Raw genomic sequence first — 26,322 nt, forward strand, 5'->3', positions numbered from 1 at the left:
CTCACTACACTCTGCACTCACTACTCTGCACTCACTACTCTGCACTCACTACTCTGCACTCACTACTCTGCACTCACTACTCTGCACTCACTACACTCTGCTCTCACCTCTCTGCACTCACCACTCTGCACTCACTACACTCTGCACTCACTACACTCTGCACTCACCTCTCTGCACTCACTACTCTCTGCACTCACTACTCTGCACTCACTACTCTGCACTCACTACTCTGCACTCACTACTCTCCAATCACTACTCTGCACTCACTACTCTGCACTCACTACTCTGCACTCACTACACTCTGCACTCACCTCTCTGCACTCACTACTCTGCACTCACTACACTGTGCACTCACTACACTCTGCACTCACCTCTCTGCACTCACTACTCTCTGCACTCACTACTCTCTGCACCCACTACTCTGCACTCACTACTCTGCACTCACTACTCTGCACTCACTACTCTGCACTCACTACTCTGCACTCACTACTCTGCACTCTGCACTCACTATTCTGCACTCTGCACTCACTACTCTGCACTCTCTGCACTCCTCACTACTCTGCACTCCTCACTACTCTGCACTCCTCACTCCTCACTACTCTGCACTCCTCACTACTCTGCACTTCTCACTACTCTGCACTCCTCACTACTCTGCACTCACTACTCTGCACTCACTACTCTGCACTCACTACTCTGCACTCCTCACTACTCTGCACTCCTCACTACTCTGCACTCACTACTCTGCACTCACTACTCTGCACTCACTACTCTGCACTCTGCACTCACTATTCTGCACTCTGCACTCACTACTTTGCACTCTCTGCACTCTCTGCACTCACTACTCTGCACTCACTACTCTGCACTCCTCACTACTCTGCACTCCTCACTACTCTGCACTCCTCACTACTCTGCACTTCTCACTACTCTGCACTCACTACTCTGCACACACTACTCTGCACTCACTACTCTGCACTCACTACTCTGCACTCTGCACTCACTACTCTGCACTCTGCACTCTGCACTCACTACTCTGCACTCACTACTCTGCACTCACTACTCTGCACTCACTACTCTGCACTCACTACACTCTGCACTCACCTCTCTGCACTCACCTCTCTGCACTCACCTCTCTCCACTCACTACTCTCTGCACTCACTACTCTCTGCACTCACTACTCTGCACTCCCTTCTCTGCACTCACTACTCTGCACTCACCTCTCTGCACTCACCTCTCTGCACTCACTACTCTCTGCACTCACTACTCTCTGCACTCACTACTCTCTGCACTCACTACTCTCTGCACTCACTACTCTGCACTCACTACTCTGCACTCACTACTCTGCACTCACAACTCTGCACTCACAACTCTGCACTCTGCACTCACAACTCTGCACTCTGCACTCACAACTCTGCACTCTGCACTCACAACTCTGTACTCTGCACTCACAACTCTGCACTCTGCACTCACTACTCTGCACTCACTACCCTGCACTCACTACTCTACACACTCACTACTCTGCACTCACTATTCTGCACTCACTACTCTGCACTCTGCACTCACTACTCTGCACTCACTACTCTGCACTCACTACTCTGCACTCTGCACTCACTACTCTCTGCACTCACTACTCTGCACTCACTACTCTCTGCAATCACTACTCTCTGCACTCACTACTCTCTGCACTCACTACTCTGCACTCACTACTCTTTGCACTCACTACTCTGCACTCACTACTCTGCACACTCACTACTCTGCACTCACTACTCTGCACTCACTACTCTACACACTCACAACTCTGCACTCACTAGTCTGCACACTCACTAGTCTGCACACTCACTACTCTGCACACTCACTACTCTGCACACTCACTACACTGCACTCACTACTCTGCACACTCACTACTCTGCACACTCACTACTCTGCACTCACTACTCTGCACTCACTACTCTGCACACTCACTACTCTGCACTCACTACTCTGCACTCACTACTCTGCACTCACTACTCTGCACTCTGCACACTCACTCTGCACACTCACTCTGCACTCACTACTTCACACTCTGCGCACTCTGCACTCACACTCACCTTCTGCCTCACAGAGGGATGAAGTGAGCCCCGTTCTACTGGGCAGACCTGGGGTCGGGCGTGAGGGTCACCAGGGGCGCCCACGGCTTATAGAGCTATACCGATCAACACAATATTCTCCGGAGTGCCACCCATCTACCGCAGTAGCAGAAATTAGTTTGAAAGCATTGTCGAAGAATGCAAAAAAAGCGCCTCATTTAGAAGCGATGAACAGCATTAAATTTTTAGAGCTCCCATGATGTGAAAACAATTTACAATGTACTGTGAACAAACTATTTAGGAAGATAAAATATTAGTGAGATAGGTAGTAATCCTTATGCATATTGCCAGATAAGCAGGTGCACCAATGGTCCTCTACACTGGAAAGTCATTTTGAGGATGTAAACACTTCTCAGAAGACAATCTCCTTGACTACAGCGGACCTGCAACAGTGTGCAAAATGTCATGACATTTTGTGTTTATGTACTCTGCTGTATAGATATTTATTGCCCTAATTTCTTTTCAGTATTAGAGGATATCTTTGAAAATACAAGCCTATTATGGAAGTGGATAGAAATGATTATGATCATTGTGGCTAACACAAAGGTGCAGTGAGGAAAGTGAGTGGCAGATATCGCCACCTCATGGTAACTGAGTATAGTGGGTCCAGTGGTAGCTTGCACAGCCACGTTCTTTCACTCCGTGTCCGGACTTTGTCACTGTGGAATGGGGTTCAAGTCCCAGCGTCGGCTCTCCCAGAGATTACAAAAAAACATGCTGATCGAAAGAAATAAAATTAAACAATACCGATTGGCGTGACGAGGATAAATCCATGTGCAGTGCACTGCCCCCTTGACTTATAGACACCGCAGCCCCAGAAAACATGATTGACGGAGCAAAACGGTGGTCTAATTGTCCATAGCCAAAGTATATAACAAGCTGAGGATCAACGGGCGTGAAAACAGCGTGGTGGGCGCGAACGTGACGCAGCGTGGGAGTGCATATCAGCTGAAGATCGCCGGAGAAGACACCGAGTCTGCCTGCTGCCGTGACTGACCCGCTGGAGGGAAAGAGCCCGGTGAGTGGGGGTAGAGGGGGGGGCGGCAGAGAGGGAGTGGGCAGAGGGAGTGTGTGTGTGTGTGTGTGTGCGTGTGTCTGTCTGTCTATGTGTGTCTGGCGCATGCCTGCCTGCCTGCCTGTGTGTGTGCGCGTCCACAGACCCTGGTAGGCTCGTGCACCGCTCTGTCCTCCCTTGAGAGCGAACTCAACTGCAATAGGGCTTGATGCCGAGCCCTAAAAATCGGTAACTCCAAATCCACCCCGCTCAAACGGCTGAGTGAGTGTCTGCCATTTCACCAGTGCCTGACCCCCTATCCAAATCAGTCTTGTAAACATGCCACCGAGGGTGTTGAACAAAGTAACCATGAGTGGGATTGGGATATTCAGGAACAAATACAGAAAACGGGGCAGTACTATAATTTTAATGATCACTATGCAACCAGTGAAAGATAATGGAAGCGCCATCCCGCGGTCATATTTATCCCACCAGCCAGACTATCGCCATGCCATAATTAAGACAGATGACCTACGCAGCTGGGCGGTGTAAGACTACCCCACGATATCTGGGAGGATCATTGCACCAGCACAAGGGGAAGTCCAGTGCAAAGGGGAGGATGATCTCCATCAGTGAAAAGACTTCAGCCTTGGACCAGTTTATGACCAGCCCCGAGAAGACCCCGAACCGCACCACCTCGCGGATTATCGGTGAGAGGTTTGTGGTGGGTTCACAAACAAATAAGATAATGTTGTCCGCATATCCTGAAGCCATAAGGGGGCCATGATGGAACCCAATCCCGAGTTAGAGGTGACACTCTTGTAGATGCGGCACCAATGGGTCCATCACTGTTAAGAACAATAGGGATTATAGCGGGCATCCTTGCCTGGTGCCACGCGATAAGGAAAATGAATCCAATAATACCCCATTGACCCGAAACTGTGCAACCGGGTTCATGAACAATAAACAGACTAAGGAGAAGAAATTCTGTGGAAAGCCAAGTTTGGTGAGCGCTGCCTGAAGAAATTCCCACTCTAGAGAATCAAACGCTTTCTCAAGCGTCAAGTAGTACCACAGCTGTGGGAAGAGTGGGATTAATCTGGTTTTTGATGGCAAACAGCATGCGTAGATTTACATATGTACAGCAGCCTGGAATAAAGCCAGATTAGGGGGGAGAACCTTTCTGATCAACTATGAGTGATATGCATGTTGCAAGGACCTTGATTCAATAAAGATAGCCGCCTGTAGCACGCACACCTATCATGCAGTTTGCCCGGTTGAAGAAGCAATGTGACTATTGCCTCTCTCATAGCAGTAGGTAGTATACTTGACTGTAGTGCCTCCGCACAGACCTCCAAAAGGTGTGGCATCAATAATGCTTTAAAGGTTTTATAAAACATCTCTGTAAGGCCAGGGGCTCGGGAGCCGTCGAGCTTGTCAGTGGCCTCCTCAATTTTATCCGCACCGATAGGTGAAGCTTTGAAGGGCTGTTGCCCCTTTTCCTGCCAAACCATCGCTATTATGTTCTTATAGTCAGGGTGGGCTGTACCTGTCAGCGGGGAGCATGAGGCATATAACTGAGTATAACAGGACTTAAAGGTGGAGAGGATATCTGCATTATGTGTGGCCCATGCGTCATCTGCAGACTGGAGTCGGGTAATATATGTATTATGCTGTTGAGGGGTAAGTAGGCGGGCCTCTCACCCTCCCCTTACACTCGAACATATGTGTATTTTCCCAAATAGGGGATCTCGTACAATGCAAGATCCTGGAAATCTGTCAAGAGACTCGCCCGTTGATGTAATGGAGGGGATTCTCCCCAGCCAAGGTCCGGTCATATAGGTCTCACAATGCTTGCTCAGTTTTGTTGAGGTCTTGTCTAAGTGCACGCAATACCCCAGCTTGCTCAGCGATGCAAACGCCCCTAATATAAAATTTGAAGGCCTCCCATAGGGTGGCGTAGCTCGATACAGAGCCTGTATTGGTATAAAAAGATTCTATAATTGCATTCTGAACTGCCCTCTTAAAAACATTAGCCAATAAGGCATCAGTGGGAAAACGCCCGGACCTGTAGGGGCGTGCAATAGTGGGCAGGAGCACCGACAACAATACGGGCGGGTGGTCCGACAGGAATAAAATCAAAAGGTACTGTGTCATGTACCATCTATCTATACAAGACCAGGTTCCATGCCAGGTGCCATGTGGTGCCGAATAAAACGAGAATCTCCTGTCTACTGGATGTAAGTGGTGCCATGCATCCGCTAATAAATGCACAACTGGGGTACCAGTGATCCGATCCAAATGGTAAATGGAACTAGGAGTGGCCTCAAGTTCTGTTTACTCCGGAGCAGGAGTTTCAGGGCGCAAAGAGCGACTGGGAGCACCACCCACCTCATATCCTGCTTGCTGCACAGTGTGTAGTAGAAGAAAGCCATGCCTTTATGGTCTGGGTGATACCCCTCACAGCCCCAGCCGTTTAAGTTGCGCTGGTGTTATATGGTTGCCACGTTTGTGCAGTATGCTGATTTCACCTCATTGGAGGAGCCCAGGATTATGAGCAAGACTCACCCTTCCAGTTCCAATAAGTTCTTCATGGCGCACCCGTCACCGCCACTCCTCCTTCATAGGCCAAAAAGCTGCGGTCTCTGTTAGTTACTGCTGCAGCCGCGGCAGTGCCCTCAGGCCCGCCTGGGACTTCTATTATCGCAGGGCCTCCGAGGGCCGCATCAGGTTGCCGCTAAGGGGGCAGCAGAATTGGGGATCAGGAGCACACTCATGAGCTCCACTTCGCTCCCTCCCCGCTCTGATGTATCCGACGGTGGCAGCAGCTTTCAGGGGCCAGGATTACTGCAAAACAGCATTGTGGAGCAGCTAAATTAGAGCAGCCGCCAGGAGCTCCTGATTCAAGCCACCATCTTGGTGCTTGGTTAGGCCATGCATCCCTACCACGGACCACCTTTAATAACGATGAAAAGACTACAACTGATTCAGAACTCTGCTGCCAGGCTGCTCTTACATCTAAAGATGCAAGCCCACATCTCCCCTGACTTGAAAGTCCTACATTGGTTACCGGTTGCCAGAAGACCCACATTCAAGCTGCTTTGTATCTCCCACAAAGAGATTCATGGGATAGGACCACTCTTCATAAGGAATAATATCACAAAATACATTCAACAATGGAACCTCAGCTCTAGAGTGGCACCTTGCCTCAAAATCCTACTGTACAAGGTAAAAACATGAGTGGGACATCCTTCAGCCAAACAATGGAACTCTTTCCCCCCGAATATAAGATCCATGGAGAACCACTTTATCTACTTTATCTTGAGAATACTACTCAAGAATTAGCTCTTCCAGGGGAGGAGCCAAGCTGGCGACCGTGATGGCCACTTAGGCTCCCGGCTCCGGGTTCCTTCTCTCCGTGCGCAGACATCCTGATTCCTATCCTGAGCGGATGCCGCAGATTCTTGGAGGCGACGTGCTGTGGTCACCGGCAATATGCTCCGGAGGTCCCGGCCGGCGGTAGAAACGCGGAAATTTCCCCTCGGCCTTTCCGGCCGTTAGGGTGCTGAGACCGGGGCCTCGAGTGCGCAGTGAGGCCGGCCACCAACGTGAATATCTCGGCCATGAGCGGATGGCAGAAGCGGCCGGCCCGCATTGGAAGTCCGCTTGACCGTCTCCTGGGGCAATTGTCCAGCCCACTTCGGGGGACGACATCGTGAGACGCACGGCGCTGCGTGTTGGGGGACAGCTGAGATTGTCCTGTCCTTCTTTGTCGCCGAGCGCGGCCATTGTGTTGGTTCCCCACCAAGACTTGTGGGCAGCCCAGTGATCCTGCCTTCCACATCAAGGGATCCGGCCGGAGTCATTTATCCGGCAATTTACTATCCCTGGCATTGGTTGTTCCGGGAGACATCAGGCCGTTCAACGCTCCTTTGTTCTGGACCCAACCCGGGGCACTACGGGGCTAAATTACATCAGGGTAGCTATGCCGGGAGGCTGCGCCCTGAGTCAAGGACCTCCGTCCGGGAGGGAGAGTGCTATGGATCATGGTGTTGCCCCACACACACATGGGAAGGAGCCTGATTTGAAGGATCTTATGGCTGCATTGGACTCCCTTCGCGTGGCTCTAATCGGTGGCGCCTGTGCTTTGGAAATGAGGCTGGACGCCATTGCTTCTTCCTTGGGACAGGAAGACTTGCGCTGCCCGCGATGGCATAATGCTGGCATTACACAATTCTCCGCGCTGAGTGTTTCGTCTTTCCCAGTGGTACTGACTGACCCGAGGTGCTGTGCGGACGACTCTACAGAGCCTAGATCTACTTTCCAGATGCTCGACTATCACCAGACAGCTCCTAATATTCCCCGGACACCGCGACTGATACGGCCCGTTACAGTGTTTCTTTCTTCGATACTTTGTAGTCTACACTTGGACCGCAGGAGTTATGAAGGGACAGCAATGACATGGCTTGATCCTTGCAGGACATGGATGGTTGGTTCTCGATTGTTTGCAAATGGGGGGGGGATGGAGCGGCTTTGTTTGCCCGGGCGGTTGGGCTTACATGTATGTTATCGAATATTGCTCGCTCAGCTGACGCATAAGGAAGGGCCGGATAGAAGGGGACAGGGTTGAAAACTGTGTGCTGCACCGGGACTGATAATTGGCTGGTAGAAACGTGTTTTTTACGGAGCTCATGCTAGTGCCCAGGACTCGCATGACCTGTCTGTATACTGTTTTGAGTTTATCTTCCACGATTTGGTTCTGCTTTTAGGACATTCATAGTGCGCAGGGGGGGGGGGGGGCGGGGGCCAATTAGAATGGCCCTCCTCCGCTTTCTTTCCTTACTGGCCTCCGGGCTGGGCGGGGGGGATTTTCCTATCTTTAGGTGGGATTTCTTTTTATTTTTGGGGCGACAGGCACGCTGCTAGGGGTTAGGCTGTAGCCATCTGCAGGGGTGCAGGGTGGGGGGTTGGGGGGGGTCTTGTCCGGTTTATCATTTCTATGGCCTTTTTGTTCCTTCTTTTCTCTTTTCTTTCCTTTGAGTAGTACACTGGGTTATTTTTCTGTCTAAATGGTTCTTTCTTTCTCCTTTCTGTAACTATATTTCGGGTACTCTTTTTACGGGCGACAGGCACGCTGCTAGGGGGGGGTAAGCCATAGCCTCTGCAGGGGTGCAGGGTGGGGGGAGGGTCCTCTTTTTTGTTTTATTGTCCCTTTTTTTAGTTTCTATGGGTCCTTTTTCCCTCACTTATCTATTTCTTTGCTTCCTCTATCTTTTCTTTCTTCTCTTGGGTCAGTATGGAGGTCAATTATTGCGCCTCTGGTCGTATCTGCACTCTGGGATATTGCTAACTTTATTAAGGTGGTCTTGCGTTCATGGGGTGGGCGATGACTGGTGCAAAATGTGATTAGATATTCCTTTCTCCTGATATGTATACTGTAGCACCGGCATTCCGATAATGATTATTAGCTCTGTGGACATCCTGACGCGTGCATTGCCCACCCTGTGCCCTTAGGTTGATTGTATGACATCTGATCCTTATTATTATATATTTTAAAATGAACCTTATCTGATCCTTTAACTCAGTGGTCACGTGTATTCGAAGTGCTTTTTGTAATATGTGCAGTATGTTGTAATGGTGAACTACTGAGGTGCTCTCTGGTTGATGAACGTGCTACAAATTGAATTCGAGGCCGGCCAGGATGGTTGTAGGCCCGTAACTGTATTCATACGATGCACAATAAAGGTTTTCAAAAAATTAAAAATAAATAAATAAGAATTAGCTCTTCCCCATACAGCCACCTTACTCAAATATAATTAAACAGCAAATCCCTCTGTATATAAGCATATATTTGGACTATAGATGTCTACCCACATATGTGTATTGCTTTTGTATAATTGTGCATAATAATTTTGATTTAAAGATATAGATATTTGTTAGTTCTGCTTAAAAATGTACATATTTCTTACAGTTACATGATTCTATGTTTAACATGTATATAAGTGACTACATAAATAAGTAAATGTTTTTAACATAACTATCTACAATTGCTTCACTATGGAATTACATAAATTTTTTCTTGATAACGAATTTTATTGACATTTGATTGCAACAAAGAACACAGCACCATTTAGAAATACGCCTTGGAAAACAAGACCAAGACACAAGCATATCCCATTGGTATAAAAGATTTGACGCGAATACGGCCAATATCAGCAAACCCACTTTCAACCTAGAGATCATATCAGTCCAAATCAGTCTTCTATCACTCCGACCTATGCCCCACATGCAGCGAAATTTCTTAGGACAACCCCATGCCACATAAAGAGGTGGAATTACAAAAAAATTAAAACAAATAAATTACATTAAAGTACAGCAACACTTGAAAGTCTGATTTTATTAAATGCAAGTTTAATATACATATGTTACCTTCCTTATACATATATACCCTCCATGTACTTCTGCATCTTTATATGTATTACTTTGCTTCTAATTCAGCATATCCAATGCAGTACTCTACATGTCAGTCTATATCTCACGCAATATATCATCTACCTCTACTCTGAAAGGGGGTTCTGTGGTGCCTCCGTGTGGAACTTCGAGGTCCGTAATGCCATCAGCAGTGGGTAGTGATCTGAGCGGGTACGTGCCAAGTACTCCATCATAGTTATCTGCATGCCCATTAATTCATTTCAGGGAAAAAGATCAAGCATGGTGTGGAGGTCATGGATCAGAGTTAGAAAACGTCTATAGCAAAGTGACATAATCAAATTAATTTTTATTTTTTAGTTGATATAGTTTAAGTATAAGATTGAAAATAGAAAGTCCAACTGTGTATAAATCATTTCAAAACACTGAAGTCTTATCTTTTGATTTTATTATTGTGTATTGTATATATCAAACATTTCTTTGAAGATTTACATATATTATATTCTTTTTTTGTGTATTTCTCTTTTGTTTTTTTGTTTTCTTAAGATTATTTTTCTATATAACAAATGATCAGTTAAAACATGTAGGAAAAAATATACAACCAATAGACATAATGCTGAATACAGTGTTGAAGGCAAAGCGGTAGAGGTCATGGATCAGGCAATAAAACATGAAGTCACTGGTGTCTGGATGGTGCACACGCCACATATCGAACACACTCTAGTTAACCATTCAGTCCTGAAAGTATTGTGCACCCAGACACACATAGCGCCGTTCAGCGGAGAGGTGGAGCACTCCCAGCCGTCATCCAGAACACAATTAAAGTCATTGCCCGATATGCTGAGACTGTGTGGGTCCTGGAAAAGAGCTGGGATGTGGTGGCCTAAAAAAATCAGAGTGATTAGTGTTGGGGCATAAACAACCACCAGCGTGAGGGAGCATCGTCCTTATATCCTAAGATCGGAAGCTCAAACTTAGACAGGCAGAGCGGTGTTGGCGGCGTGATTACGCCGCCGACAAAAAGCTGACATTCACCTCCCTGCTCAAGGACTACAAATCAGCCATCCTACAAGCCAAAACACTTTACTTTTCTAAAAAAATCTTAGACTCGGCCTCCAAGGCTAAAGACATCTTTTCCATTGTCACTGAACTTTCTAACACAGACAGGGTCACTCTTAAGCCTCTCCCCACCCAATCCCTCTGTGATTTCTTGAATTCTTTTTTTATTGACAAAATAATAAAAATTAAAAATAGTATCTTCTGCACCCCCCTCCCGGTTTCTACCGGCCCCATTACCACATCTGCTAAATATAATCCTCAAAGCATCACTCAGATACCCCCAATTTCTGAGGTGGAGTTCTTAGCCTTATTAAATAAGGTCGCCTCTGTCTCCCCCACTGACTGATGCCCTCCTCACGTCCTTCGAGAGGTGTTCTCTGCTTGTCCTGCCCCCCCTCTGACCCTTCTCAATAACTTTCTCAGAGAAGGCCTGGTCCCTAATTCCTTTAAAAACGCCGAAGTAGTCCCCACCCTCAAAAAGCCTAACGCTGATCCCTCGCTAATGAGTAACTTCTGCCCTATCTCCCTGCTCCCCTACCTGAGCAAGGTCCTAGAGCATGGGTACTCACAAACTTTCTCTTGTGGGCCACATTTACAGTGTGGTTTGTGTCCGAGGGCCGCACCGCTGGGGGTGGGGTCAGTGGGGAAGGGGGCGGAGCTAGAGCTAAGAAAAAACTGTGACCATGAGGTTGATCACAGGTGCCTGCAGCGGTCGCCTTCGTCCACTGAGCCACCAGACCCGACATACACACATCTCTCTCTCTCTCTCTCTCTCTCTCTCTCTCTCTCTCTCTCTCTCTCTCTCTCTCTCCCTCCCTCTCTTTCTCCCTCTCCCTCCCTCTCTCCCCCTCCCTCTCTCTCCCTCTGTCTCTCTGTCTCTCTCACTCTGACTCTCTCACTCCCTCTCTCCATCTCGCCCTCTGTCTCATTCACTCTCTTCCTCTGTCTCACTCACCCTGACTGTCTCACCCTCTCTCTCTCTGTCTCCCTCTCTCTCTGTTGCCTTCTCCCTCACTTCTATTTCCCTCTCCCTCACTCTATTTCCCTCTCCCTCACTCTATTTCCCTCTCTCTCCTTCCCTCTGTCTCCCTCTCTCCTTCCCTCAACCACATTCCCTGTCTCCCTCTCTCTCTGTTTCCTTCTCCCTCACTCTATTTACCTCTCCCTCCTTCCCTCTCCCTCCTTCCCTCTGTCTCCCTCTCTCTCCTTCCCTCTCCCTAATTCCCTCTGCCTCCCTCTCTCTCCTTCCCTCTCCCTCACTTTGAGGTCTCCCTCACTCTGAGGTCTCCCTCTCTCTCCTTCCCTCTCCCTCACTCTGAGTTCTCCCTCTCTCTCCTTCCCTCCCCCTCACTCTGAGCTCTCCCTCTCTCTGAGGTCTCCCTCTCTCTCCTTCCGTCTCCCTCACTCTGAGGTCTCCCTCCCTCCGTCTCCCTCCTCCTGTCTCCCTCCCTCTGTCTCCCTCCCTCTCCTTCCCTTTCTCTGAGGTCTCCCTCCCACTGTCTCCCTCCCTCACTCTCCCTCCCTCCTTCTCTCTCTCTCCCTCGCTTGCACTCCCTCCCTCCCTCGCTCTCCCTCCCTCCCTCGCTCTCCATCCCTCGCTCTCCCTCCCTCGCGGGCCCTCTCCCTCCCTCGCGCTCCCTCTCCCTCCCTCCCTCGCTCGCTCCATCTCTCTCGCTTGCTCTCCCTCCCTCGCTCTCCCTCCCTTGCGCACCCTCGCTCTGCCTCACTCACTCTCCCTCCCTCCCTCGCTCTCACTCCCTCCCTCGCTCTCCCTCACTTGCTGTCCTCCCTCCCTTGCTCTCCCTCCCTTGCTCTCCCTCCCTCTCTCTCCCTCGCTTGCTCTCCCTCCCTCTCTCCCTCTCCCTCCCTCCCTCGCTCTCCCTCCCTTGCTTGCTCTCCCTCGCTCTCCCTCCCTCCCTCGCTTGCTCTCCCTCCGTCGCTCTCCCTCCCTCACCCTCGCTCTCCCTCCATCACTCTCTCTCCCTTCCTCACTCTCCCTCCCTCGCTTGCTCTCCCTCCCTCCCTCACTTGCTCTCCCTCACTTGCTCTCCCTCCCTCCCTTGCTCTCCCTCCCTCGCTTGCTCTCCCTCCCGCTCCCTCCCTCACTTTCCCTCGCTTGCTCTCCCTCCCTCGCTCCCTCGCTTGCTCTCCCTCCCTCCCTCGTTCTCCCTCCTCACCCTGCTTGTGTGTGCCCCAGCTGTGACAGCTTCCAGGGGCACACACACAGCCCCTCACCGGAGCACTTCACAGGTCTTTAAAAGACCATTGGCATGTTAATGAGGCTTTGTTCACCTCTCAGCGCCCCTGCAGCCCCACTCTGATGGCGGGAATCGCCCGGCCCCACAGAGCAGCAGAGTCTGAGTCACGCTCTGGTTGCAGACACTATTAAAAAAAAAAATAATAATTTAAAACTCTGGTACAATGTCTGCAAGGTCCGTGGGCCGCCAGGGAAGGCTTGCCGGGCCGCCACCGGCCCGCGGGCCGTACTATGAGTATCCCTGTCCAGAGGCTCACGTCACCTCTGTCCTGAGCTCTTTCATCGAGCACTCGCAGTAGCTCGACCCCCAACAGACCGGTTTTAGACCCGCCCATTCCACCGAGTCGGTCATTCTCTCGGTGATGGAGGAGCTGCGGAGAGGAGCGGACTTCAACATCAGTCAGGCTCTGGTGCTCCTGGATTTATCGGCGGCCTTTGACACGGTCGGCCGTGTCGGGGAGGCCGGTATCCAGGGGACAGCCCTCAACTGGGTCCGCTCATTTTTGAGCAATCGTCACCAGGCCGTCCGGCTCTCTCAATTTACCGCGGACCAGGTTGGGCTATCACGTGGCGTCCCTCAGGGCTCTTCCCTCTCCCCCCTCCTCTTTAACCTTTACATTACCCCTCTGATTCGGTCCCTGCGAGGAAGCCATGTCACTGCTTTTAATTATGCAGACGACATTCAGCTCATTTTTAACATCGACCACTCGGACCAATCAGTTGATAATTTTCAGTCGACTTTGCGCCACATCAGCGATTGGATGGGAGCAAACCACCTGAAACTGAACCCCGATAAGACCGAGCTGGTTCTTATCGGGGGGGCCTCCAATCCTTGGAATTCCAATTTCTGGCCCTCTGACCTCGGCAGTCCCCCTTGCACTGTCGACTCTGCCAAAAGCCTCGGAGTGATTATTTCTAAAGACCTGTCAATGAAGGCGCAGATTAATTCTGTGGTGTCTTCCAGTTTTTTCCATCTTTGAACAATTCTGAAGATTGCCCGCTTTCTCACGACCGAGGCACTTACCCTGGCCCTCCTGGCCCTGGTCATGTCCAGAATCGACTACGCAAACTCCCTATATGTTGGGATCCCGCCCTACCAACTGAACCGGCTCCAGACGGTCCAGAACCAGGCGGCCCGACTGATCTTTCACCAGCCCAGACATCAGCACGTCCGTCCCATGCTAAAATTCTTACACTGGCTTCCGGTGGCCGATCGCTGTTATTTCAAACTGGGCTGCATCGTCTTTAAGGCGCTGGCTGGCCTCGGCCCTGCTTTTATTTCTTCTCTCTTGTGCAGCTATGTCCCCTCCCGCAACCTCAGGTCTTCCCGCCTGGCCCTGCTCACTATCCCTTCTTTCAAACGCAAGAAACATGGGGAGCTACGATTTTCTTTCCTTGCACCTTCATTTTGGAATGCACTTCCACCTGAGTTCAGGTTCACATCTTCGTATACTCAGTTTAGATCTTCTTTGAAAACCCTTTTGTTTCGCAAGGCCCATGATTAGCCTTTTCTTTTGGCCGTCTTCACCTTTTGTTTCTCAAACCATTTTGCTCTCTGGATGCTTACCAGCGGCAAAAAACCGCATGGTGAAAGTGCGCTTCATACGTTTTTATACATAACATTTATACATAACATCCTCCCACCACCACTTACCTACCCTCAGTGTCAACTCTGTGCATGTCTCTCACAAATGAGTCCCACCTGGCAATTGATATCATGACCCCGTGAATTTGCCAATGTTGTAGTTCCACACACCTGTCCCTTCCTTTTTGCATGCACTTTTTGTAGCTCTTCCTGTGTCAAATGCATCTTTTGCAAAAAAGCTATGTGTGTGCAGCTGTGATTAAGAAATGTATGAACTGAGTATCTGCGTGGTAGTAGCCAGACCCTTAATGTTCCACGTCAGCAAGTTATAGTGTGGAGTAGTGTGGTCCTATATGTGAGCACATAGGGTATGGTGATAAGTAGTGATGCATCACGTTTCACAATTCTCTTTTTCCACAACTCCAGTGTGCAGGCCCCCCACATACCCCATCGGCGTTCAAGAGACCGGTGCAGTACAAGATAATGCCACATAATTATATGTAGGAAACTTCATCTGTGTGTCAAAAGAAAACACAAGATTTATAACCTTCCCCTCATGACGAGCCATAACCATCCAATGAATGAACATCAGCCAAAGAGAAATGCGTAATAAAATACATGTCTTGTTTGAAGAGGTCAGTGGTCACAGAAACAAAGGTCCTTTCAATGATCTGGGCAAACAACCCTCTCCCATGAGGCCCCAAAGTGTCTTCAATAGTCACTGGTGGGCAGCCCACACCACTTATCACACATCAAAGAACAAACCCCACCCCTCATAGCGGATCGTCTGCCAGCCATGGCATCAACTCCGACCTCCAGGAGTCCTCCCCAGCAGCGGCCATCGAGCCATTAGTATCAGACTGTCAGAGGCAGAGTAAAAACGCAATGCCTCAAAAGAGTTCTCACGATATTGCAGCACCACTTCCCCTGCCTGTGCCATGAACAGGCGGCTCTGGGGCCCCCACTCCTCCTATGCCTCAGTTGCGATGTCAGCTATTTACCAGTGTTCCAGTTATCTCATGTAGGCTTCGCAATTCCCTTGGCATGTAACCAGGTTTATGCATCTCCAGGAGCCAAGAAAAAATGGATTCACTCCTCATCCATCATCTTAAGTTTAGAAGGAAAGAGAAGAGCAAACTTCAGGCCTAGCTCCCTTGGGATCAAAAATATGCCACGGAATGCTAAAACAAATGGTGCCCACATTTGCGGATCGCCCTTCCACAAAACACTTCTTCAGGGATGTTTCATGAAAAGGAGGAAGGAGGTCTCTAACAGAGGCATGTTTTGATAAATTAACTTAGTTTAAAAAAGGCTTGGATTAGTTTACACTAGTGAACCACACCTGAATACAAATGAGGCAACTTCAGCTCAGGCCCCCTACCCCCACTCAATCTGCATACATTATTGGGCCAGCCCAGCAAGAGAAAGGGAGTGACACATCAGCCCCATTGGTAAAAGGGAGGTAATAGAGACACATCTGCCTTCAGAACGTCCACTCAGGCACCCACTGGGCTGCTAAAGGCATCCGAACAGCACAGATACTGCGCAAATCAGCCCCCAGGTTGCCCAAAACAGCAGCCCCTCAGCTGGTACTCAAATACCGGCCATTGCTCTGGTGCCCGACTTACCCATCCAACCCTGGTCCCGGAGGCATTGCTTGACCACACTATGCGAGTTGCGAAAATGCTACACCTCTACAGTAAAATCTAGGTAAGCAGTGATGCTGCTGCCCTCGAAGTGCCAGGGACCTTTCATCCAAAATCACTGCAGAATCAAGTCTCTGTCCCTATAATTAAGTAGTTCCTCAATTATAGGACCCGGCTTGCCCCCCACTGGCGGAGGCCTCCCAGGTAGACAATGTGCTTTCTCTACAGAGTAAAATTTGGATACATTACCTTTCGGAACTGGGGTTATCAACTACTGTTCGAGAAAGAGTTCCATACTCAGGCCCTCCAAACACTCAAGAAAGCCCAAGAACTAGACATTATTATGCCTTGAACAGCCCTCTATGTCCTCTGATGTAGAGAGGTCACCTCTGTCCTCATATGCTTCAGTTGGTTTTGGAGTTCCTGCAATTGTGGGTCTCATCGTGTTTAATGTTGATTCAGCATTGTCCACACAGTTCACCAGTTTCCTGTGATCCGAACAGAGCAGGTTCATATCCAAGAAGACTGCATCGATCTTGGATGCAATATCTTTTTAAACCGGACAGTGTGAGTGTGGAGAGTGACCCAGAGTATCAACTCCATTATAAGGAGGGACGGAAGGACCCGCTGCATCCCCAGTGCCTGGGGTGGGGTTCTTAGCAGATTTGGGCTTCACCATCATGCCCACATTGGTCTCAACCCCAAGTGTATGATCCAGCATGTTCTCTAGACAGTGCAACATTGCCCCCAACTCTCCACCGGGTTCAGGTTGCAGGTGACTGCAGTGCAGTGCTGTTGCTGCATGTGGTGTCCGCCAGGCCTCCTCAAAGGAACCGAATGTGAACGCTTCTGGAATGTTATCAAAAATGCGGAAAATACTATAAACTGCTATCAAATAAAAGGCAACTTTAGTTGATCAATGGCCAAAGGGTAACTCATGAAATGTAAGGGATATGAGATATTATAGGAATGTGTGAGGCGTAATATTTGGTATCCATAGCAAAAGATGTTGTAAAACAAACGTAATGGTGCTATTTGTCCTAAAAATACTCTGTTCTCTCCATCGAGCCATTAGCATCCGACTGTCAGAGGCAGAGTAAAATCGCAACGCCTCAAAAGAATTCTCACGATATTGCAGCATCACTTCCCCTGCCTGTGCCATGAACAGGCGGCTCTGGGACCCCCACTCCTCCTATGCCTCAGTTGCGATGTCAGCTATTTACCAGTGTTCCAGTTGGATGTATGACATTACAACGCATGCTTTTACCACGCATGCCTTTACAACGCGGTTTTTACAACGCATAGCGCTTTGGATTGCTGGATAGTGAATAGTTTAATTTACTATTCCAACTCCAGTCCCAGTGGATAGTAGGGAAGGTGTTGGATAGTAAATTAAATCTATTCCCTATCCTAGAGCGCCATCCAGCGCAATGCGTTGTAATGGTTTGCGTTGTAAAAGTTGCATCGTAAAGGCACTGCGTGGTAAAAGTTGCGTTGTAAAGGCACTGCGTGGTAAAAGTTGCATTGTAAAGGATGTTTCCCGTTCCAGTTATCTCAAGTTGGCTTCGCAATTCCCTTCGCATGTAACCAGGTTTATGCATCTCCAGGAGTCAAGAAAAAATGGATTCACTCCTCATCCATCATCTTAAGTTTAGAAGGATAGAGAAGAGCAAACTTCAGGCCTAGCTCCCTTGGCATCAAAAATATGCCACGGAATGCTAAAACAAATGGGGCCCACATTTGCGGATTGCCATTCCACAAAACACTTCTTCAGGGATGTTTCATGAAAAGGAGGAAGGAGGTCTCTAACAGAGGCATGTTTTGACTATGTCAAATTGAATCCTGATAAGTTCAAACCGGAGAAACATAGGGGATACCAAATGTTATAATCCATATGGGCCATTATATTTGGTATCCCCCATAGGAACTAAATGTGAAAACTAGTGGAATGAAATAAAAAATGGGAAAAGAGACTGCAATCTGGTATCAAATAAAAGGCAACTCCAATTGGTCAATGGCAAATAGGTAGCCCTTGACTGGTAGGGGATACAAGATATTACAGCAACACATGAGCCGCAATATGGGATATCCCCATAGTAAAAGTTGGTGGATAACTCAAGGAAGGTTCCAGTTGGCAGAAAAATACTGTGCTCACCCAGCCAACACAAGAGTATGCCAAATTGAATCCTGGCAAGTTCAAACCTGAGAAACATAGGGGATACTAAATAGTATAGCCCATGTGGGCAATTATAGTTGCCATCCCCCAGAGGAACCAGATTTGAATGTTTGTGGAATGAAATCAAAAATGCAATAAGAATCTGTAATTGGCTATCAAATACAAGGCAATTTCAGTTGATCTGATAGAGACATCTATTCCTTACGATTGAACTTCCAGGCGTCAGGCTGGACCTGGAAGATTTTTCTCAGCAGTGCCCATGTGCGCTGGTAGGTGGTTTTGGTCGACTCCACGGCGTCATGTTCATCAATGTCATGACGACCACATCACCAATATAACCACCAGTCCGGCGGACTGATGCCAGTTCTTTTTTTCCACACCACCCAGCACCGATCCATGCATAGAGCTACCCCCTGCCATTCTTGACTGACTTTTTCCAACTTTTGTTGACTTCTTTTAGTGTGTAGGAAATCATGTCAAGTAAGAAGATGTTGGGGTTCAAGCTGTGTGGTACCTGTCACCGCACCATGTCAATCACTTAGTGTGCTCTGGGACCTGGAGCAAGACCATGACCCTAAGTCTTGTTACGACTGCCAGGCTATGGCACCAAAGGCTTCGAGAAAGCAGTCCCTAAAGCTGATTGCTGGGCCAGCGCCCAGCACCGGATAAGTCACCTAGTCGGTCTCAATCCCAGTCCAAGTATTGGTCGAGAGGAAGGTCCGAGCACCGCTCTGAATTGAAGTCTTCTTCCTCGAAGTCAGGTAAGAGGCACCACAAACAATACAAGTAGTTGAAGCATGCTTCGACGTCACTCCGCCCATCTCACGACGCAGCAGAGGAACCTTGGCGTTCAAGGCCCCACTCCGCAGAGTGGATGCCTGAATTGACTCCGCGTGTCCCTGCCTTTCCGAGTCCGGGAGCCACCACTGCCCAGCTTAAAGAGTTTTATGACACCATGTGTGCCATATTCGGGTGGTCTGACCATGCCGGCGCATCTTTGGCACACAGGCTCAGATAATGGAGTCTCATGGGTTCCGCACCTGCTGCTTCGGTGCCACAGCCTCCTATTGGACCTGTTCCCGGACCAGTGCTGGTCACACCTCAACAGCGACAGCGCCGAGGTTCTCGGCGTGACCAGCACCCTCTGGCAGCACCTCCCCAATTTTTATACCCAACAACACGGAGCCAGTCGGGTGTCCTCCGACACCAAGACCAGCGCTGACAGAGCCGAATTGTGCCATGTCATTCAACCTGCCCAATTCTTGAAGTGTTAGGGATGGATGAAGAAGATTGGGAGGTTGAGCAGGATCCCTTAGAAATCCAGCAACCACAAGAGATGGACTAGTATGAGGTACTGGGTAATGCCAGTGGTTCAGATACCTTCCCAGACTCTGGCATGCTGTCTCCTCCAACCCTGGCTACGGAGGAGGGGGCATAATTTCCTATGGTTGTGCATAGGGCTGCAGAGGTCCTGGACCTGCAGCTCCCTACGGTGGCAGTCAAGACTAACTTCTTGACAGAGATCCTGCAGCCTGGGGTCTCCAGCTCAGAACCCTTCCTGCCTTTTAATGAGGCCTTAACGGACAACCTTCTGTGCACCTGCTCCAAACCCACCACAGAGGATCCTGTGAATAGGATGATTGCCCGCCACCATCACCCTACACAGGGTGAACTACTTTTCCTCCCACCCACCCCAGCCACAAAGCTTGGTGGTCCAAGCTTCCACTTCCTGTGGAAGGTTCCCTCCCACACCCCGGGACAGAGAAGTCAAGAGATTGAAGACTTTTGGAAAGAAAATATTTTCCTGTTTTTTGGGCCATTATTCCCATTTTATTTGGGACACAGTTGCACAAGTGCTGCCTAGGACCTTGGCGGAGGACCAAGCTCTGCTCTCTCAAGCAATTTCCGATGGGAGAGACGCAGCAAATTTCACCATCATATGTGGCTTTGACACAACAGACTTACTGGGCAGAGCAATTTCCACAACAGTGGCCGTTTATCCCCATGCCAGCCCAAGAATTTCTGGCTTTTTGGGGGATGCCCAAGCTAACCTCATGGACATGCCCTTCGATGGCTCCTGTCTCTTTGCAGACTAGGGACATGCTGCCCTTGAGTGCTTCAAGGACTCTTGGGCCAAGGCCAAGAACTTGAGCCACACCACAACTTCCTGGCTGGCATCTTTTTTTCACTCCTTTTGTGGCTACAGAAGAGGCTACCAACCGCACCAACCCTATTCCAGCCAGAGGGCACCGCAAGCTCAGCAGCCTCTGCAGGGCAGTGGACACGGTTCACCCCACCCCAGTCGGGTGGCTAGAATTTGAGCCATGCCACAAACCTCTCCTCCACCACAAAACTTTCTCCTACTACTATCCCCCATGATCGTTTACAGCCGGTTGGTGGCAGAGTACGCCATCATCTACAACACTGGCCTGACATCACGTCGGACACGGGGGGTGTTGCTAATAGTCTGAAGGGCTTACTCCCTTCCCTTCGAGACTAATCCCCCCATCCATGCCTCAAGTATACGATTGGCTGGCGGAGGATCAACTCTCCCTACTCAGCAAGGAAGTTAAGACTCTCTTGGCCAAGGGCGTGGTCAGACCACAAATGCGATGGCCGATTCGTCTCAGAGCTCCGGGATTGGACAGACCACGACCAGCGGTGGCGACATCTCTAATGCCGCAGGGGTGCCGCAAATGAGCTCCTGATGTGACGACCTGCCAGCAGACCCAAACATCGTCCATGCCGAGCAAGGGGAATATGTGTAAAGCATCCCCAGAGTATGGCCTGAGATTGTAACCTACACCGAAGTTGATGACCGCGGCTCCAGGTCGGGCCCTGCATCCGTCCAAATGCCCAGGAGAGTCAGGGGGCCTGCTGCAGCTAGAATTCTGAGGTGGGGCACAATGCCCTGGCCTCCCAATCCCCCCTCCTGACTTGACTTCTGTAGAGCTGTTACTTGGGGGTCACCGGCTACACCCTTCCTGTACAATCCTCCACAGGAGAGGAAAATCCCTCCCGACAGAAGCCGCTGGCATAGTGCTGGTGACCGCGGTGCCTGGGTGACACCGGGCAGGACACAGGAGCATGCAGCTGTGGCCTAACTGACACGAATGCAGGAGGCAATCTTCGGAGGGATGGCCGAAGAGTCACATCCTCTACTTGGAGCAGATGTGGGGCAGGCGACGCAGTGGTGAGTGCCCACCCCCAGGTGTGATTAACTACAGGGATCCTAATGAGGAACTCTAGCATAATCTCCATCCTCTCTTCCTCCCACATCTTTGGCCTAATGCCAAGGTAGCACCCCAGGGAGCGTGCTGGGATACGGGGGCGACCTACAGCCTCACTTCATGGCCCAACCTGCAGATAACCCTTCCCCTGGTTAACGGACACTCCTAGAGATGGTAATTACCAGGTCCCACTGACAGAGGCCTAGGGCGCAGGGCTGTCCTTCTACTCTACACCAGGGCATACTTATCCTCATCAGGAGTGCTGACCCATGATGCCTCATCTGGTGGTGGCAGCACCACCACGCTGTATCAGAAGGGGAGGGTCAGAGTAGCACTACAACCCGTGACCCGTTTATCCCCTTTTACACTGTGGGGGCACAAACTTATCTCAGCATGGCCACAGCCGCTCTCACCTGGCTGTGCCTACAAGACCCTCGACAGAAGCCCCATCCACCTCTACGTGTCCTGAATTAACCCGTTGGCCTGTGCTACACCCTGGTACCATATCTAACCTTGGATGAGTACTGTCAGGGCCTGGTGTGCGTGGGAGACCGGATCATCCTAGGATGAGTCCCGCGCCCCTCCTGCTCAGCTCCCTTGGTCCATAACTCACTTACACATCAAGCGAGGGCCTTGTTTCTACTACACACTGGGCTTCTCTTTGTGCCCACCCTCTCACTGTTGCCAGGAAGACGGTCTCAGTATCTCCAGACACCTGCACGCTTCAGGCCCCCAAGGTCAATGGGGGATGCCTTTTGGCAAGTCAACTAGGAAGCCAGCATGACAACCCCTCTTCACTGCCCAGAACATTTCCCTCTCGCAATCCGACCCCCTCTCCTGGCAAGGTTGCCTCTCTGGACACCACCATGGAGTACATCCTGCTTTGGCTGTGGGATTCAGACTGGAGGGTATGGAGAGCACCATCCCCACACTGGCCACCAAGACTAAATCAATACGGTCGGATATAGCAGGGTTCCATGCGTAATTGCAGGATGTGGCACAGCGTCTTTCATCAATTGAAGCGCGCATAAACCTGATACCAGAGAGAGACCAGGAAATCATTTATCTCCATAAGAAGGCCATCAGCTTGGAAGACAGATGTCGGAGAGACAACGTCCACTTCTTTGGGTTCCCAGAAAATGTATATTACCCAGTCGCCAAATCCTTCCAGAGGGACACGCTCCCGAAACTCACAGGCCTGACCTTCTATATCCCTGGAGATGCAAAGGGCTTACTGTATTGGTCCCCCTCAGCATGAAGCCTCCACCCAACCACAGCCTCTCATAACCTGCTTCCTACATCACGAACATGCACTCCAACCTTTCTCCGCAGCCCGCACTCATTGACAGTACATATTTGAAGGGCACGAGATCCAAATTGCTGTGGATTTCTCTAAGGAAAAAATGCCCAACACAAAGCCTTTGTCTCTCTGAGACCCATCCATTAGCAAATGGACATCAAATATGGCCTCTTTGAGCCAGCACGCTTCTGTATCACAAGAGATGGAGTCACAAAGGATTTTTCGATCCAGACAACCTTTGTCACTTCCTGGAGGGATACAGCCCTCAGGACATGGAAGCCCACACCTCGGCTCCTGGAGACACTCTCAGCCCATCATCCCCGCAACTCCAGCCCCTTCCAGAAGACCCCGACGGTGCTCAGGAGGCTCTCATAACAGGAAGAGGGACCCTGATAGGGCTACTTGCTCCATTGGAGACTGGACCCAGGCCATCCAGGCGGTGACAGCGCTGACCCAAGAGCAGGACAGAGACAAATCATGATCCCCTCTGAGGTCCACATCCAATGAGGGGAGGGCAATCTGAAGGCAAAGTTCTGGCTCCTGGGGCAGACTAACAATACTGAGTACAGAACGCCAGAAGTGGACAGAAGACCCAGAAGTCTGAGTATCAGCTTACTTATTCAGAGACTGTTCTGTAACTCATTCTCATGTATTCGCTTATTACTGTTTAACTGTTTAATTGCTATGCGCATACATTGCATCTGGCATTGAATTTGCATGCTACACATTGCAGTTCACAAGAATCCGAGTACCCTACCCCTCCACTCCCTGAGCTAGTTCCCCACGCTTTATGCTGTATATTGTTTATTGAGGGGTAGCTCGTGCAGTGCAGGGCCTTAGGGAATGGCTCAGGGCCAGATCACATGCTGCGCATCCCACTCCGTAGGATCTATCCCAGGGACATTGCACCCTGCTCCCCAACTCCTTTCTCTTCAGCCCCCAATGACAAACCCACCTCACTCCATGCTGTCTCAGGATGCGCCTTGGGGTTTGGGGGTCATGGGTAGTGCCCTCTCTCTCCTCCAAAACGCTTGACCTTGTCTGGGAACCCAGGGTATGATCGCGACACCCACTCCTCCCCAACACTATTGAAACCATGGGTCCATCGCAGGCATTTTTTTTTATGGAGTTATTTATAGCGCAAACTTGACCCAAAGGTATCTGGTATCAGAGCGATTCACATAGAACCAGTTGTGTTACATGAGGACACCTTCATTTTTGATAGGCACGGGGAGATCAAGTGATTTTCCCAAAATCACAGGATGTTCAGCGTCATTCCGAGACTCGAACCCAGTTCCCCAGATTCGAGGTTGACAATCCTAGTCGTTAGGCCAACTCTTCTCCCCTAAGGCATTAAGGCTTTAAGGCTCCCTCTGCCCTCACTCACTCCCTCGTAACGACAGGCTCTGATATGGATAACCATCCACTGTGTTGCCTCCATGAACAGATAACCCCCACTCTAAGCCTCCTATCACTCGCACCTCCTTGGCACAGGCAGCAGGGCTGTCGCTGCCACCTGAATCCTTCCCCGCCTGTTCTGATCGAACCGCAAGCCTAGACCCACAGTCAACAGACCCATGCTCTCAGACAAAAGTAGAGCAACAACCTACCCACCACCCATCCCTAACCCCCTCCTTTAACCTCGGTTGTTATCTGCCATCACCTCAACCCCTCTCATTGACGAACCCCCTGACAACCCCTGAAGCACCTGGTATCCTTGAGCAGCTGTCGGTGGCACCTCTGCCTAGGTGGCCACGCAACTCTTGCCTACCATCGATGTCCCCCCTACCTCTCCATCCTCCAACCCCTTCCCCCTTTACCTTTTTGTTGTTCTTTGTTTTTTCCTCACCATTCCGTCCCATCCCAAACCCGCTTTCGTTTCCTGCCCCCTAACCCTCTTCCCACCTTCTCCTTCTGCTGAACGTCTGTATGTCCCACCCCTGTTTATAACCTATCCTTTAAGCTACCTCACCAGGCCAACGTCCTCTGATCATCCCACACTCACCCCGCAACACTCATGTGCATGGGCGCCCAGATGACTCTCAAACACCCTAGAGTACTAATGGCACCAACCAATGTTCCTAACCCACAGCCGCTAGGCGTCCTCTCGTGGAAAAAGTCCACTCTTATCTGCAAAAGCAGAAAGCTGACATCGCCCTTAAAAATGAAACGCATCTCCACAGTTTGAAGTCTGCAAACTCCATCGAGAATGGGTGGATAGAGTTGTCCACAGCTGCGTGGTGACCTCATCCCCTACTGAGGGGGGCCAGCCATGGAAATGCAGAGTTACGATTCTCCTCCGCAAATCGCTACTTGTAACGATTGCAAAAACATCGGTCTAACTACTTATCTTGCAGACAATACAGAGTCGGTTGACTCCCATAGGACCTTATGGGTAGCAGCAATAGCAACCATCCTTGGGCAGATCATGAGAAGCAATGCAGCAGCTAAAAAAAAAAGCTTCTCTCCACGGCATAGAATTAGAAGCCCAAATTGCCTCCCTTACTCGCACTTATACCACTCAACCTTCAGTACCTAATCACCTGGCATTAGAGACGGCACGCATGTCTCTCAATATCCACTTCACTTTAAAAAAAAAAAAAATTCGTTATGGTTTTTTCACAAGGTATGCATAGTACAATTTTGCCTACTTTATTATACAAAACATCACAGTGACATTTACTTAACTTGACACTTGGTGGGGAACCAGGCTGTATTGAGTGCTGGTGACAGGAAACATAATTAACATTTTGTATATGTCATTATATGCTATCCACTTTGTAATCAACAAATAAAGCAGCAGACTGTCCTGGGTCCAGATTCACACAAGTAATCTGAGACAAAATCCTAACTTTACGACTTTCAGTTTTCACAAAAGGCCTTTAGGAGAAGTAAAGTTAGGATTTTGTCTTAAGTCTGTCTTAAGTTTTAGTCTTAAAACTAAATCCTGACTTAAGAAGTTAGGATTTTGTCTTTAGACCAAAACTTAAGACAAAATCCAAACTTTACTACTCCTAAATGCCTTTTGTGAATACCCAAAGTCGCAAAGTTAGGATTTTGTCTCAGATTACTTTTGTGAATTGGGCCCCCTGTTTCTATATTTTCCCACCAACCAGACTGCTATGAACACATAACTGTACGATCTCCTCTAACGCACATGTACTTTGCCACTCAGACAATGTATGAGCTAGGGTAACTGCTTATGTTTGCAAATTTTAGAGATAGCGGGAAGAGCGAGAAGGGAGGCATGCTGCATGCATCGCTCCAACACATGCACGTGGTAGCCTAAGCTCCTGCCCAGTTAGGTCATGACTGAGGAGGGGCCCAACTTGCTTGAGAAAATATGTTAGCGTGTTATTACAAATGCCCAAAGTGAGAACCGCCTCATCCCTGGGAGGAGCCGGATGCATTTAATCTGCCTTCCACAAAAGACAGGTATTCTTGCCATTGCATGGGATTAATGGGGTGCCTTCATTGCCTGCATCATATGTTCCACTACCAGCGCCTTGTGGAGATCCAACAG

This window comes from Lissotriton helveticus, chromosome 8 (genome assembly GCF_964261635.1).
Source record: "Lissotriton helveticus chromosome 8, aLisHel1.1, whole genome shotgun sequence".
Lineage (NCBI taxonomy): Eukaryota > Metazoa > Chordata > Amphibia > Caudata > Salamandridae > Lissotriton > Lissotriton helveticus.